The sequence below is a fragment of the Hyla sarda genome, unplaced genomic scaffold, assembly GCF_029499605.1.
Source record: "Hyla sarda isolate aHylSar1 unplaced genomic scaffold, aHylSar1.hap1 scaffold_473, whole genome shotgun sequence".
Classification (NCBI taxonomy): Eukaryota; Metazoa; Chordata; class Amphibia; order Anura; family Hylidae; genus Hyla; species Hyla sarda.
The window spans coordinates 227,213-244,182 of NW_026610485.1; positions in this window are offsets into that span (position 1 = coordinate 227,213).

Here is a 16,970-nt window from a genome sequence, read left to right on the forward strand (position 1 = left end):
TATCTCAGAAGACAGTACACATGAGAGGATTAGATACATAGCTCAGCAGAAAGTATCACACGTGAAAGGATTAGAAAGAGTGACACAGCAGAGGGTATGACACATACTAGGTTTAGATACACAGCTAAGGAAACAGTATAACGTCATAGGATTAGATACACAGCAAAGTAGACAGTATCAGATATTATAGGATAGATACAAAGTTCAGCAGACAATGACGTGTGTAGCTGAGATACACAGCTGAGCAGACCGTATGATACGACAGGCTTAGATACAGAGCTGAGCAGACCGTATGATACGACAGGCTCAGATACACAGCTGAGCAGACCGTATGATACGACAGGCTCAGATACACAGCTGAGCAGACCGTATGATACGACAGGCTTAGATACAGAGCTGAGCAGACCGTATGATACGACAGGCTCAGATACACAGCTGAGCAGACCGTATGATACGACAGGCTCAGATACACAGCTGAGCAGACCGTATGATACGACAGGCTTAGATACACAGCTGAGCAGACCGTATGATACGACAGGCTTAGATACACAGCTGAGCAGACCGTATGATACAACAGGCTCAGATACACAGCTGAGCAGACCGTATGATACGACAGGCTCAGATACACAGCTGAGCAGACCGTATGATACGACAGGCTCAGATACACAGCTGAGCAGACCGTATGATACGACAGGCTTAGATACACAGCTGAACAGACGTATGATACGACAGGCTTAGATACACAGCTGAGCAGACCATATGATACGACAGGCTTAGATACACAGCTGAACAGACCGTATGATATGACAGGCTTAGATACACAGCTGAGCAGACCGTATGATATGACAGGCTTAGATACACAGCTGAGCAGACCGTATGATACGACAGGCTTAGATACACAGCTGAACAGACCGTATGATACGTCAGGCTTAGATACACAGCTGAACAGACCGTATGATACGTCAGGCTTAGATACACAGCTGAACAGACAGTATAAGATGTGGTTGGATTAGATACAGTATCAGACTAATAATGTAGGATACAACAGAGTAGCCTGCAGGTCACACTATATACACTTGTATGGTATACAGCAGGGTTGAGGCCTCTCTATACATATGCACTCAGCTCATATACACATGGATGGTGCCCCCTGGGCGGACCCTCCCCCTGCAGGCAGCTTTGTTTTATGTAGAGGACGGGGGATGGGATGGGGGTCCTGGGACTGTAGCTGCCCCTCCCCTCCTCCACTACTGTGTGCAGCCCCTGTAATGTGTATAGAATACTACAGGTGAGACTAGGGGGCAAATACAGATCCTTACACATCCATGAGCACAGTACAACTTCTCCTGTATACTGGGTGTAATCTACAGTATCTGCTCTTATTCTGTGTGTATATATATATATATATATATATATATATATATATACACTGCACAGTACCACTTCTCCTGTCCTGTATACTGGGTGTAATCTTCTGTATCTGCTCTTATTCTGTATATATATATATATATATACACTGCACAGTACCCCTTCTCCTGTCCTGTATACTGGCTGTAATCTTCAGTATCTGCTCTTATTCTGTATATATATATACACTGCACAGTACCCCTTCTCCTGTCCTGTATACTGGGTGTAATCTTCAGTATCTGCTCTTATTCTGTATATATATATACACTGCACAGTACCACTTCTCCTGTCCTGTATACTGGGTGTAATCTTCAGGTGGATCGGGTGTGTCTCGTTTTGTCAGTGCTCTGCTGGGAGGTGATCTGAGTGGCTCCTGGTTCCTGCTCCCTTCTGCCTGGAGGGGGGGTAGGTTCCTGGGATGCAGGAGGAGAGCGAGTCCCAGGCCTCTGGTTCCCGGAGTAGGCCGGCGGGGACGGAGGGTGCACAGCGACCGGCCTGTTCGGAGGGGGTAAGGAGATCTGGTGGGGGAAGCAGCAATGTTTCTCCTGCCCCCTCTCCCTGTAAAGACATGGATATGAAGGATTGGGGGGTGCGGAGACCCCTGGAGCCTGCGAGTGACTTTACTTCCAGAATTGCTTATTTTCTACAAGAATTTAAAACTAACGGCAAAGAGCTCAGCAGGTTGCGTGCAGAGCTGAGATGCGCTCGAGTGCGGGCAAACACCGCAACCGGAAATAAGCGCACAGAAGCTAATAAGGACATTACTAAGATCAAGTCCGAGATTAACATCATGGAGAAAAAAAACATGGACATTCAGAACAACGGCGGCCCCTTCATGGAGAAGCTCCTTAATCAGGAGAGGTTTGAGGAGATGAAGGGGTTAAAGGACCCCATGGCTGAGGAGGATGGTGACCCCATTAGCACCCAGGAGACATCGCAGGGGTCTCAGAGCGGGATCTGCCCCGGACAAGGACCACCAGCCTCAGCGCCCGGACCCCGGAGGAGCTCGGAGGAGGAGAGCAGTGACTCCGGGGGGAGACTGATGACGGTTATCAGAGAGATGGAGTCTCCGGTACGGTTGGAGCGGTTCACGTTCGGTGAAGACCCTGTACCGGATGAGGAGGAGAGGAGGAGGAGAAAGAAAAAAAGTAATGCGAAAAGGGGTGAGTCTGTGTCATTTTCTTATGTCCCCCTTTCCCCAGCTCCACCTAGCCAGGGCCCTGCGGTGGGTTCTGTGCAGGGGAAGAGCAGTGGGCAGAGTATGGAGGTCCCTACAGGAAAGTCATGTGACACTGTTTCAGCTTGTAGTAGCGGTAAGAGTGTCGGGGCGTTTTCGGCTGTGAAGCCGGACATGTCTGGCGAGGTCCGCAGCCCAGCGGGAGGCTGCTTTTCTTCGGCACCGGGCCAGGGCAAGGCGGGCAGTGGTAAAGCTTTGGTCCCGGTGCCGGAGATGAGGAACGAGGGCGGAGATAAGCAGTGCCATGGGGCGCACAGTGGTAAGACGGGCTCCGCGGTGGAGTCTGCGGCCGGTGTGGTTTCTGCTGTCGGGGTGTTACCTGCAGAGGCTTCTCGAGGGGGAACCTCATCTGCGGTTGGGGCAGGTGGCACCTCGACAGGGATAATTAAACCGGCCAGGGCTGGACTGGCGATGGCGGCCGCTAAGGCCATGGAAAATATCAAAGGAACTGTTCTCAAACCCATGAGGACTGGAGGTTCAGTGGACTATATTTCAGAGACTGTTCTTGTATCTGGACGGCCTCCAGCCCCAAAGGACTTTCCTGTGGCCGGTGAAGCAGAGGGGGTTCCTGACCAGTCAGTCTGTTATTGGGGCGGGGCAAGACTGGTCAGGAGCACCCGATGAAGCTGAGGTCACATCTGTAAATAATGTACATATGGGGGATCTGTCTGTGGGGTCTGGTCCAGGACTGAATGGAGGTGTGAATGGGGGAGAGGGAGTTAGGGAGGATGATGACAGGATGGATGGAGGGGATGTGAGTGCGAGAGGGGGGGTGAGTATGGCTTCTGTGGAGAGTGAGGTTGGTCCATCTGAACCCCCGGCAGCGGCGCCCCCTAGGAGTTATGCCAGTGTTGCTGCCGGGGCAAGTGGGCCTCATGGGAATCCTGCACCTTCTGATCCTGGGCATAGTGACCTTCAGAGGCGCTTTCTGGAGGCCTTGCGGAGGGGGGATAAATCTATCACTGTAGAGGGTAGAGAGGTAGAACTGTCCTTTTGGATAGAGAGGCACGGCCTCGGGGCCTTCCGAGAGCAAAGGAGAGGAGAGGAGTCATGGTCACTCCCCACAGCCGGGTCTGGGGTCCCCAGGAGGAATGTGGTCCGTCTTAGGTGGAGGGGCAATGATACTTGTCCAAACAGGACAAAGGTGGTAGAGCTCCTCCTCAAGATGGATTTCAGGGCGGGTGACATCTTTGCCCTGATACATCCTCATGGTACCCCATTTTTCGATGTCAGCTTTGTCCGGGCTGAAGGGCTCGAGCTCTTTTGGTCTCGGTACGAGCTGGCAAAGATGGCACCCGAGTGGCGAGATTTTTCTGTCCAGGCAATTTCTCGCCAGAATAACATCAAGAAAGTGACGGTATTAACATGTAACGAATCTCTTTCTTGCATAGACATCATGACCTGGATTGGGCGTTATGGAGAGGTGGTCAGCATTCCCCAGAAGAACAGAGATGAATTCGGTATCTGGTCAGGGGCCTGGACCTTCATGGTCAAGTTGAAGGTTTCGGGTAATTCTGTCACCCACATTCCCTCCTCCACTTTTCTGGGGAGGGACAGGATCCTGGTTTTCTACCGGGGACAGCCGAAGGTCTGCCATAGGTGCGGTGACCCGACACACTTCAGCGCACAATGTAAGGTCCAGAAGTGCGCGTTGTGTGGGGGGTTAGGACATCTCGCCGCAACCTGTGGGGACATTCGTTGTCACCTGTGTGGGGACCTCGGTCACCCCTTCAGCCGCTGTCCGGTCTCTTTTGCCAATGCGGTGGAATCTCCAGCTGGGGTTAGCAGAGATGCTGACTCCACTGGGGAGGGTACCGGCGGAGGCGGGGAGACTACGGGTCCAAGGAAGAAAAGAATGACACCTTCTAGGCTGAGGCGTTTGGAGGCACGCCAAAGGGAAAGGGAAGGGGCTCCTCAGGTGGCAGCTGAGGTAGCTTTACCTGACCCTGAGATGGTGGATTCTGCTGAGGATCTGAGCGATGGTGGGCTGGAGGAGGAGGCCAGGAGAGAGTATGGATGAGGAGAGCAAAGAGTGGCTAAAGAATAAGAGAAAATCGGGTGCCAGGAAAAAGAGGAGGAAGAGGAGCAAGGAGAAGGAGTCCCCTTCTTTGGAGTGGGATCATTCAGTCCCCCTCACCCTTGTCCAGGTACCAGCGGAAGGATCTACCGCCTCCCCTCTGGTAGATAGCCCTAACCGGTACCAAGTCCTCAGGGATAACATCTCTTCCTCTGATGAGGAGGCTGGGGACGAGGTGCCGGTGTCTGAAGTGAGGCCTTCTGGGAGCGCCAAGTCCTCCTCTCTGGTAACGGGGAGGGAGGCTGTCCCAGGACCAGGTGGGGTGCAGGAGGTGACCTCTGGAAAAGAGGGAAACTCTGTAAATTCTGTAAATATGGATATGTCTCTGTGCTTAAAAAGGGGTAAATTGGGTAATTCTGATGATGACACTAAGGAAAAGGGAGGGGGAGGGAAGAAGAGGGCTGTCTAGCTTGATCACACATGATGGCGGCACCCTCCCCGTTGACGCTGGCGAGTATTAATGTCGCCAGCATAAAGTCAGATGCGGCAAGATTTGCGGGCTTTGATTTTCTCGGCCGAATTGAGGCCGACATTTTATTTTTGCAGGAGACCAGGTTGACAGATCTAACCGCTATCCATAAGGCGAAGCGTGAGTGGCGCCATGGGCCCTCTCACTGGTCTCTTGCGGCCCAGCCGTATAGCGGGGTGGCGGTTCTTTTTAAAACCGCTCAGGTAGAATGCAGACATGTAATCGAGCTAGAAATGGGGAGATGTCTGGTATTAGACGTCCTCATGAAGGGACAAGAATTACGTCTTATAAACATCTACGGTCCACAGACTAGGTGGGACCGGAAAAGTCTCTTTATGAGGATTAAGCCCCTACTTTTTACTAGCCGGCAGGTCATCTTTGGAGGAGACTTTAATACGGTTACAAGGTCTCTTGATAGGGGAGGCTCCAGGGATCGGCTAGATTATGATAGCGTCGCCTTGAATAGAATAGCTAGTGAGTCTCGCCTGGTGGATGTCCACATCCGGCACACCCCAGGTCACAGCGGGTTCACTTACTTTAGAGGTAGAGAGATCAGGTCTAGGATAGATAGGTTTTTTTTGAAGGAGGATTCTGTCTCTTCACCTTTACAGGTTGTTGAGGTGGAGTTCTCCGACCACTGTTTGATTATGTTCTCTTTGAATGTTTCAGAGACCCCCAGGATGGGAAGGGGATTGTGGAAGCTGAATTCGTCCCTCCTGGAAGTCAAGGAGATAAGACGGTCCTTTGAGGAGTTTCTGCAGAGTCAGGTACCATTACTGGACTTATGCAACACTAAGTCAGAGTGGTGGGAGATGTTCAAAAAACGGGCTGCGAGATTCTTCCGCCAGACCGCGAACCTTAGGAGTCTGAATAGGGATCGCCTCTATCAGGAACTTAGGAGGAAACTCGAGGTTCTTGTCTCGACTGGAGGTGACCGAGAGGAAATCTCCAGAGTGAAATCTTTGCTAAAGAAGTGCCAGTATGATAGACACGCATCTTTAGTTTTTGAAAGGGATTTCGGGAAGTACCGCTCGCCCGACCTTTTCCGGAGCTGTAAGATGTCAGTGGATTGTAAGATCGTGACCGGCCTGGTCGATAGTACAGGATCTCTGAACAAGTCCAGATCGGGGATCCTGGAGGTCGTCAGAGCCTTTTACTCGCACCTCTTGGGGAAGAGAGATCTAGATCGAGGCAAGATGGCGGCTTTCTTGGCTGATGCCATCCCCCAGTCAGGAGTAGACCCCTCTCTTAGTGTTTTGACAGAGAAGATCAGAGAAGAGGAAGTTAAGCTGGCGATTGAGAGGATTGCCCTCAAAAAGTCGCCAGGTCCGGATGGCTTAACATCCGAGTTTTATAAGACCTTTAAGGACATCTTGGTTCCCCTCTTGACTGAGGTAATAAATGAGTGTCTATCCTCGGGCACTCTGCCGAGGTCAATGAGGAGGTCGGCTCTGATCATCCTGTCAAAGGGTAAAGACTCGTCCCACATTGAGAATTGGCGTCCCATAGCGCTTCTCAATGTGGACAGAAAGATTCTGGCAAAAGTGCTATTCAACAGGTTGGTGAAATTTGCGCCCCAGCTCCTTTCGGGGTCCCAGCACTGCTCTGTTCCCGGTCGTAGCACTTTTAGTGCGGTGCTGGGTGTCCGCGAGGCCGTGGAGCAGGGTCGGGCTGGTCACTGGAAGGGGTTTCTGCTGTCCCTGGACCAGGCAAAGGCTTTTGATCGAGTTGATCACGAGTATCTCTGGTCCACTCTTTTGAAATACGGTCTGCCAGGGGGGTTTGTGGATTGGCTGAGAACATTGTACGCAGGGGCTGAGACTTTTCCATTGGTAAACGGTTGGGTGGGCCGCCCTTTTGGGGTGGAGTCTGGTGTGCGTCAAGGCTGTCCGTTAAGCCCTTTGCTTTATGTGTTCGCGATCGACCCCTTCCTTCGAAGGCTAGATCGCGAACCATTGGCGGGGGTGAGGATGGACCCGGCGGTGCCGGATTCGGCCTTAAGGGTAGTGGCATACGCTGATGACGTCTCCATTTTTGTCTCTTCGCAAGGGGAGGCGGAATGGGTGATGTCGGAGGTGGATTGCTACTCGGAGGCATCCGGGTCTAAGATCAACCGGGAAAAGTGCAAAAGTCTTTGGTTGGGAGGTGGAGACCCTGAGTTCTGTCTCCCGGACACCCTCCCTGTGCCCCAGGAATCTGCAAAAATTCTGGGCATCGAATTTGGTCCCGGGGATTACCCCACATGAAATTGGGAAAGCAGACTGGAAGATGTCTCCAAAAGAGTGGAACAGTGGAAAGGTTGGTCTTTGACCTTTAGGGAAAGGGTCTTCTTGATCAGGTCCTACTTGCTCCCGTTGTTAATCTATCTGGGCAGTGTCAGCCTTTTGCCAGAACCTCTCTGGAGCCGGGTCTACAGTCTGTTCTTCCTAATGTTGTGGGGGAATAGACTGAACCTAATTAAGAGGGAGGTGACTTACCGCACGAGGAGACTAGGCGGGTTGGGTATGGTCAACCCGGTGGTATTCCTAGTGAATTCCTTTTTAAAGACCAATATATCGAACCTCTGGACAGAGAGGGCTCCTCCGTGGGTAGTCTCTTGCAGGAGATGGTTTCAGCCTTTCTTCCAGGAATGGGAGAGAGGCGGTCAAGTGAAGGATCTTCGCACGTCACACGGGCATCTCCCGACTTATGTTGCACTGGTTCTGAAGGTCATCAGGAGGTGGGGGCTGGGGATGTGGGAGGTAAGAACTCTGCCGAGGAAAATCCTCGATAACAGGGTCTTGCTGACTCATTTCCAGAAACCACTGGCCCTCAAGGATTGCCCAGGTCGGGATCAAGGGATTGGGTTGGCTCTTTTAAATTCACCTAGGATCCCCTTGAAGTATTGGGACTTGACCTGGCGGGGCTTCCATGGTAAGCTATATGTAAGGGGCAATCTGAAGTACAGGAACTCCGATGAAAAGGGTTGTCCCCGGGAGGAGTGTGGGGGTGTGCTGGAGGACATGGACCACTTCCTGCTTCAGTGCCCTTTTAATATAGAGGTATATCAAAGGGTGGGAGCTTCCATCGGCTGGCCGCCCTTTCCTATGCTGAGTGGGTTTATGCGGCCTTCAAAGATCTGGGTGTCCGGGACCGGTGCACTTCATTTATAGTCAGCGCAGTGGTCAGGTATCACACGTGGCAAGCGAGGTGTTTAGTGTCGACGAGACAGAAAATCCTCCCCGTGGATGAGGTTTGTAGGAACACGCTCGGTGACCTGGTGAAGGTTCGTTCTTTGGAGTATGAAAAGTTTGGTGCATTTAGTGCCTCTACCCTGTGGAGGGGGTTCTCCTTTAAGGTGCCCTAACCTAGTAATCTCCTCCCTGGTGATGGGCTGAAGCTGTCACCAGACATTTTTGTTTTGATAAAGATGAAAAGATGTAGGCGGCTACAGACATCGAACCGGAGCCCTGAGGGGTTGGTGTTATGGTGTAGGGATTGTATATATGTATAAAGGTTGTATATATGTGTAGGAGTTGTGTATATATGTATAGGGACTGTACATATATAATGAATAAGGTTATATTATTTGATGAATAATTTTGTGTAGGTTATAGGAAAGGTGGGGGATATTTATAAGTAAATTCTTATATATTTTGTGTGTTTATTATTTAGTGTATGGATATGTGTAAGTGTATATGTGTATATATATTAGGGATGTAAGAAAAAATCGATTCTCGCGATAATCGCGATTTTTCATTTGCCGATACAGAATCGATTCAAAATATTTTTGAATCGATTCTTTTAGGGATGTGGAATTTTTAATAAAACGCACTTTATCTTACCTGCCAACGAGCCCGCGGAGCTCCGGTACAGGTGTTCGGTCCCCGGGCTGTATTCTTCTTACTTCCTGTTAGTCCGGCACGTCACATGGAGCTTCAGCCTATCACCAGCCGCAGCGATGTCCCGCCTCCGCTGGTGATAGGCTGAAGCTCCATGTGACGTGCCGGACTAACAGGAAGTAAGAAGAATACAGCCCGGGGACCGAACACCTGTACCGGAGCTCCGCGGGCTCGTTGGCAGGTAAGATAAAGTGCGTTTTATTTTATTTTGCAGCCCGGACGGGATAACATGAGAAAAGTGAGCACCGGAGTACTAGATCGCCGCTGTCAAAGCTGACAGCGGCGTCTATTGGGATCTATGAATGCTCCCAGGTGGGCGATATATCGCGATGTATCGTCACCTAGACGGTATCGCGATATATCGCGATATATCGAATCGCCACACTGGTATCGCGATTCGAATCGAATCGCCAAATTCTTGGCGATTCACACCCCTAATATATATATATATATGTATATATATATATGTATATTATTGATTAGATTTTGTGTGTATATATATTATATAAAAAAAAAAAATTGTATAGGTACGTGTGGTATATAAAGTTATATAGAATGTGGTGTATATAGTTATATAGGTTGGCGGTGTGGAGTGTGTGTTGTCCTGGACCAGAAGGGATTTTTGTTTGTGTCTTTGATATTATTTATGTATTAGGTTTATCTTATGTTTGATTATCATTGTTATGGTTATGTTTGGTTTATGTTTTGTATTTCTTTTTATATAAAATAAAAGCGTTCTACAGTATCTGCTCTTATTCTGTGTATATATATATATATATATATATATATATATATATATATATATATACACTGCACAGTACCACTTCTCCGGTCCTGTATACTGGGTGTAACCCTCAGGTGGATCGGGTGTGTCTCGTTAGAGTCAGTGCTGCTGCTGCTGGGAGCGATCCAGGTGGTTCCAGGCTCCTGCTCCCTTCTGCCCTGGGAGGGAGCGGGTTTCTGGGATGCAGAGGGAAAGCAAGTCCCAGGCCTCTGGTTCCCGGAGTAGGCCGGCGGGGACGGAGGATGCACAGCGACCGGCCTGTTCGGAGGGGGTAAGGAGATCTGGTGGGGGAAGCAGCAATGTTTCTCCTGCCCCCCCTCTGGACCCTGACCTAAGCTGCGAGGCTTCAGGAGGATATATGGAGGTGAAGGGCTGGTGCGTGCGGAGGCCCCGGGAGCCTGTCAGTGACTACAGCTCCAGGATTGCCTATTATACACAGGCCTACAAGCAGAAAGGCAAAGAACTGTTCAGGCTGCGTGAGGAGCTGAGATGCGCCCGAGTGCGGGCAAACACCTCGTCCGGGAACAAGCGGGCAGAGGCTAATAAGGACATTACAAAGCTTAAGTCCGAAATAAACATCTTGGAGAGAAAAAGGATGGACATTCAGACACACAGCGGCCCCTTCCTGGAGAAGCTGCTGAACCAGGAGAGGTGTGAGGGGCAGAAGGGGCCAAGCCAGAGTGACCCCCCTGCTGAGGAAGATAGTGACCCCACTAACATCCAGGATCCATCGCAGGGGTCTCAGAGTGGGATCTGTCCTGGACAAGGACCACCGGCCTCAACATCAGGATCCAGGAGGAGCTCGGAGGAGGAGAGCAGTGACCCCGGGGGGAGACTCATGGCCATCATCAGGCAGATGGAGTCTCCAGTACACATGGAGCGCTTCACATTTGGAGAAGACCCTGTACCAGATGAGGGAGAGAGGAGGAGGAGGAGAAGGAATGACCAGAAGGGGGGTGAGTCGGTATCATTTTCCTATGTCCCCCTTTCCCCAGCTCCACCTAGTCAGGGCCCTGCGGTGGGTTCTGTGCAGGGGAAGAGCAGTGGACAGAGTATGGAGGTCCCTACGGGAAAGTCATGTGACACTGTTTCAGCTTGTAGTAGCGGTAAGAGTGTCGGGGCGATTTCGGCTGTGAAGCCGGACATGTCTGGTGAGGTCAGCAGCCCAGCGGGAGGCTGCTTTTCTTCGGCACCGGGACAGGGCAAGACGGGCAGTGGTAAAGCTTTGTTCCCGGTGCCGGAGATGAGGAGCGAGGGCGGAGATAAGCGGCGCCACCAGGGGCTTGGTGGTAAAGTAGGCTCCGCGGTGGAGTCTGCAGTTGGAGTGGTGTCTGCTGTCGGGGTGTCACCTGCAGAGGCTTCTCGAGGGGGAACCTCATCTGCGGTTGGGGCAGGTGGCACCTCGGCAGGGATAATAAAACCGGCCAAGGCTGGACTGGCAATGGCGGCTGCTAAAGCAGTGGAGAACATTAAAGGGACTGTCCTCAAACCTATGGGGACTGGAGGGTCTATGGACAAAATAGGAACTGTTCCTGCAGCTAGACGGCCTCCTGTCCCAAAGGACTTTCCTGTGACCAGTGAGGCGGAGGGGGTTCCTGACCAGTCGGAGTCTATTATTGGGGCGGGGCAAGACTGGTCAGGAGCACCCGATGAAGCTGAGGTCACATGTGTACAGAATGTAAATACTGTAAATAATGTACATATGGGGGGTCTGTCTGTGGGGTCTGGTCCAGGACTGAGTGGAGGTGTGAATGGGGTAGAGGGAGTGAGGGAGGATGGGAATGATGATGAGAGGATGGATGGAGGGGATGTGAGTGCGAGAGGGGGGGTGAGTATGGCTTCTGTGGAGAGTGAGGTTGGTCCATCTGAACCCCCGGCAGCGGCGCCCGCTAGGAGTTATGCCGGTGTTGCTGCCGGGGCAAGTGGGCCTCATGGGAATCCTGCACCTTCTGGTCCTGGGCATAGTGACCTTCAGAGGCGCTTTCTAGAGGCCTTGCGGAGGGGGAATAAATCTATCACTGTAGAGGGTAGAGAGATAGAACTGTCCTTTTGGATAGAGAGGCACGGCCTCGGGGCCTTCCGAGAGCAAAGGAGAGGAGAGGAGTCATGGTCACTCCCCACAGCCGGGTCTGGGGTCCCCAGGAGGAATGTGGTCCGTCTTAGGTGGAGGGGCAGTGATACCTGTCCAAACAGGACAAAAGTAGTTGAGCTCCTCCTCAAGATGGATTTCAGGGCAGGTGACATCTTTGCCCTGATACACCCTCATGGTACCCCATTTTTCGATGTCAGCTTTGTCCGGGCTGAAGGGCTCGAGCTCTTTTGGTCTCGGTACGAGCTGGCAAAGATGGCACCCGAGTGGCGAGACTTTGCTGTCCAGGCAATTTCTCGCCAGAATAACATCAAGAAAGTGACGGTATTAACGTGTAACGAATCTCTTTCTTGCATAGACATCATGACCTGGATTGGGCGTTATGGAGAGGTGGTCAGCATTCCCCAGAAGAACAGGGATGAATTTGGTATCTGGTCAGGGGCCTGGACCTTCATGGTCAAGTTGAAGGTTTCGGGTAATTCTGTCACCCACATTCCCTCCTCCACTTTTCTGGGGAGGGACAGGATCCTGGTTTTCTACCAGGGACAGCCGAAGGTCTGCCATAGGTGCGGTGACCCAACACACTTCAGCGCACAATGTAAGGTCCAGAAGTGCGCGTTGTGTGGAGGGTTAGGACATCTCGCCGCAACCTGTGGGGACATTCGTTGTCACCTGTGTGGGGACCTCGGTCACCCCTTCAGCCGCTGTCCGGTCTCTTTTGCCAATGCGGTGGAATCTCCAGCTGGGGTTAGCAGAGATGCTGACTCCACTGGGGAGGGTACCGGCGGAGGCGGGGAGACTACGGGTCCAAGGAAGAAAAGAATGACACCTTCTAGGCTGCGGCGTTTGGAGGCACGCCAAAGGGAAAGGGAAGGGGCTTCTCAGGTGACAGCTGAGGTAGCTTTACCTGACCCTGAGATGGTGGATTCTGCTGAGGATCTGAGCGATGGTGGGCTGGAGGAGGAGGCCAGGAGACTGGATAGAGAGGAGGAGGAGGAGGATAAGAGGGCCATCACTGCTACCTCCTCTCCAGGAGAGAGTATGGATGAGGAGAGCAAAGAGTGGCTAAAGAATAAGAGAAAATCGGGTGCCAGGAAAAAGAGGAGGAAGAGGAGCAAGGAGAAGGAGTCCCCTTCTTTGGAGTGGGATCATTCAGTCCCCCTCACCCTTGTCCAGGTACCAGCGGAAGGATCTACCGCCTCCCCTCTGGTAGATAGCCCTAACCGGTACCAAGTCCTCAGGGATGACATCTCTTCCTCTGATGAGGAGGCCGGGGACGAGGTGCCGGTGTCTGAAGTGAGGCCTTCTGGGAGCGTCAAGTCCTCCTCTCTGGTAACGGGGAGGGAGGCTGTCCCAGGACCAGGTGGGGTGCAGGAGGTGACCTCTGGAAAAGAGGGGAACTCTGTAAATTCTGTAAATATGGATATGTCTCTGTGCTTAAAAAGGGGTAAATTGGGTAATTCTGATGATGACACTAAGGAAAAGGGAGGGGGAGGGAAGAAGAGGGGTGTCTAGCTTGATCACACATGATGGCGGCACCCTCCCCGTTGACGCTGGCGAGTATTAATGTCGCCAGCATAAAGTCAGATGCGGCCTTTGATTTTCTCGGCCGAATTGAAGCCGACATTTTATTTTTGCAGGAGACCAGGTTGACAGATCTAACCGCTATCCATAAGGCGAAGCGTGAGTGGCGCCATGGGCCCTCTCACTGGTCTCTTGCGGCCCAGCCGTATAGCGGGGTGGCGGTTCTTTTTAAAACCGCTCAGGTAGAATGCAGACGTGTAATCGAGCTAGAAATGGGGAGATGTCTGGTATTAGACGTCCTCATGAAGGGACAAGAATTACGTCTTATAAACATCTACGGTCCACAGACTAGGTGGGACCGGAAAAGTCTCTTTATGAGGATTAAGCCCCTACTTTTTACTAGCCGGCAGGTCATCTTTGGAGGAGACTTCAATACTGTTACAAGGTCTCTTGATAGGGGAGGCTCCAGGGATCGGCTAGATTACGATAGCGCCTCCTTGAATAGAATAGCTAGTGAGTCTCGCCTGGTGGATGTCCACATCCGGCACACCCCAGGTCACAGCGGGTTCACTTACTTTAGAGGTAGAGAGATCAGGTCTAGGATAGATAGGTTTTTTTTGAAGGAGGATTCTGTCTCTTCACCTTTACAGGTTGTTGAGGTGGAGTTCTCCGACCACTGTTTTGATTATGTTCTCTTTGATTGTTTCAGAGACCCCCCAGGATGGGAAGGGGATTGTGGAAGCTAAATTCGTCCCTCCTGGAAGTCAAGGAGATAAGACGATCCTTTGAGGAGTTTCTGCAGAGCCAGGTACCATTACTGGACTTATGCAGCACTAAGTCAGAGTGGTGGGAGATGTTCAAAAAAATGGGCTGCGAGATTCTTCCGCCAGACCGCGAACCTTAGGTATCTGAATAGGGATCGCCTCTATCAGGAACTGAGGAGGAAACTCGAGGTTCTTGTCTCGACTGGAGGTGACCGAGAGGAAATCTCCAGAGTGAAATCTTTGCTAAAGAAGTGCAAGTATGATAGACACGCATCTTTTGGTTTTAGAGAGGGATTTCGGGAAGTACCACTCGCCTGACCTTTGCCGGACCTGTAAGATGTCAGTGGATTGTAAGATCGTGACCGGCCTGGTCGATTGTACAGGATCTCTGAACAAGTCCAGATCGGGGATCCTAGAGGTCGTTAGAGCCTTTTACTCGCACCTCCTTGGGGAAGATCGGGGCAGGATGTCGGCTTTCCTGGCTGATGCCATTTCCCTGTCAGGAGTAGACCCCTCTCAATGTTTTGACAGAGAAGAGGAAGTGAAGCTGGCGATTGAGAGGCTTGCCCTCAAAAAGTCGCCAGGGCCGGATGGCTTAACATCTGAGTTTTATAAGACCTTTAAGGACACTTTGGTTCCCCTCTTTACTGAAGTAATAAATGAGTGTCTATCCTCGGGCACTCTGCCGAAGTCAATGAGGAGGTTGACTCTGATCATCTTGTCAAAGGGTAAAGACTCGTCCCGCATTGAGAATTGGTGTCCCATAGCGCTTCTCAATGTGGACAGAAAGATCCTGGGAAAGGTGGTATTCAACAGGTTGGTGAAATTTGCACCCCAGTTCCTTTTGGGGTCCCAGCATTGCTCGGTTCCCTGTTCCCACTTTTAGTGCCGTGCTGGGTGTCCGCGAGGCTGTGGAGCAGGGTCAGGCTGGTCACTGGAAGGGGTTTTTGCTGTCCTTGGACCAGGCTTTTGATCGAGTTGATCACGAGTATCTCTGGTCCACTCTTTTGAAATACGGTCTGCTAGGGGGGTTTGTGGATTGGCATTGGATGCAGGGGCTGAGACTTTTCCATTGGGGTGCAGTCTGGTGTGCGTCAAGGCTGTCCGTTAAGCCCTCTGCGTTATGTGTTTTCTCGATCCCCTTCATTTGAAGGATCAATTGGGGACCATTGGCGGGGGTGAGGATGGGCCCGGCGGTGCCATATTCTGCCTTAAGGGTAGTGGCATACGCTGATGAAGTCTCCATTTTTGTCTCTTCGCAAGGGGAGGCGGAGTAGGTGATGTCGGAGGTGGATTGCTACTCGGAGGCATCCAGGTCTAAGATCAACCGGGACAAGTGCAAAAGTCTTTGGTTGGGAGGTGGAGACCCTGAGTTTTGTCTCCTGGACACCCTGCCTGCCCCAGGAATCTGCAAAAATTTGGGCATCGAATTTGGTTCCGGGGATTACCCCACACATAATTGGGAATGCAGACTGGAAGATATCTCCAAAAGAGTGGAAAGGTTGGTCTTTGACCTTTAGGGAAAGGGTCTTCTTGATCAGGTCCTACTTGCTCCCGTTGTTAATCTATCTGGGCAGTGTCAGCCTTTTGCCAGAACCTCTCTGGGCCCAGGTCTACAGTCTGTTCTTCCTAATGTTGTGGGCGGAACATACTGAACCTAATTAAGAGGGAGGTGACTTACCCCATGAGGAGACTAGGCGGGTTGGGTATGGTCAACCTGGTGGTATTCCTAGTGAATACCTTTTTAAAGACCAATATATCAAACCTCTGGACAGAGAGGGCTCCTCCGTGGGTAGTCTCTTGCAGGAGATGGTTTCAGCCTTTCTTCCAGGAATGGGAGAGAGACGGTCAAGTGAAGGATCTTCGCACGTCACACGGGCATCTCCCGACTTATGCTGCACTCTCGGTGACCTGGTGAAGGTTCATTCTTTGGAGAATTAAAAGTTTGGGGCATTTGGAGCCTCTTCCCTGTGGAGGCGGCTTTCCTTTAACTCCTTAACTACCATATACAATATTTATGTTCATGGCCGGCTCCCGTGATAAAACGCGCAGTCACGTGTCATATCGGGTCGGTCTCGGCCTGTATCTGAAGGCAGGACCCAGGGCAAATAGCACACGGCAGCGATCGTGGTGCCGTGTGCTATTAACCGCTTAGACAGGGCGTTCAAAGTTAAACACCGTGTTTAAAACTAAAGTAAAACCTTCCTGGCTGATCAGGACCACCGCAGTGAAAATGCAGTGTCCCTATCTGCTAGGACTCGAGCGGAGGGTCACTCGCCTTTCTCCGACGCGTCCGATCGCCGATTGATTGCTCCAAGCCGGAGATTCATGCTTGGAGCAATCAACCACCAATAACTCTGATCAATGCAAAGCTATAGCTTTGCAGTGAAGTGCTGGCAATCAGTGTATGCAATGTTATAACCCCCTATGGTGGCTATAACATTGCAAAAAAAAAAAAAGTGTAAAAAAAACAAAAAAAGTTTGATTTTAACCCTTTTCCTAATAAGTCCAAATCACTAACCTTTTTTTTACACTTTTTTTACCATAAAGAGAAAAAAAAATTAAAGGTATATAAAACATAGGCGGTATCGCCACGTGCGTAAATGTCCTAACTATAAAAAAAAATATCAATTAAACCACACTGTCAATGGCGTACGCACTAAAAAAATTCCAAAGTCCAAAATAGCGTATTTTTGGTCACTTTTTATATCATGAAAAAATGAATAAAAAGCCATCAA